The sequence below is a fragment of the Octodon degus genome, unplaced genomic scaffold (genome assembly GCF_000260255.1).
Source record: "Octodon degus isolate 3935 unplaced genomic scaffold, OctDeg1.0 scaffold00287, whole genome shotgun sequence".
NCBI lineage: Eukaryota > Metazoa > Chordata > Mammalia > Rodentia > Octodontidae > Octodon > Octodon degus.
Genome location: NW_004524863.1, coordinates 239,056 through 239,571, shown reverse-complemented (window position 1 = coordinate 239,571; position 516 = coordinate 239,056). Strand labels below are relative to the sequence as shown.

The window sequence follows — 516 nt, the reverse complement described above, 5'->3', positions numbered from 1 at the left end:
TGGCTGGCATGTGGTGCTGGGGGATTGAACCGTGGTCCCTGTGCTCTGCTAAGCTTGTTCTAAGTAGGTGCTTTAGACCACTGAGCCATCTCACCGACCTCAATAATTTTAAAAGGTATTCCTAATTCATTTTTTTTTTTTTTTTTGGCAGAACCAGGGATTGAACTCAGACTCTTCGTGTTTGCCAGGTAAGCGCTTATTCTACTGAGCCATCTCCCCGGCCCTCCTAATTCATTTGAAGTGAGACCTTATTACTATTTTTCTTTTTTTCTCCCCTTAAAATAGGGTCCTACTATGTGGCCCAGGCTGGCCTCAAACCCACTATGTAGTCTAGGATAGACTTGAATTTCCAGCAATCCTCCTGCCTGAACCTCTGAGTGCTGGGATTATAGGTGTGGGCCTAGGTAAAATCTTATTATTAAGAGACCATAGGCCAGGCATGGTGGCACATACCTATAATCCCAATCCTCTGGAAGCTGAAACAGAAGGATTTCTGTGAGTTCGAGGCCAGCCTGG

At 45.3% G+C, this 516-nt stretch overlaps 1 pseudogene; it reads right to left on the bottom strand.

Annotated features, from left to right (window-relative positions):
• LOC101577294 overlaps window positions 1-516 on the bottom strand; it is a 19,085-nt pseudogene that overhangs the window by 14,062 nt on the left and 4,507 nt on the right.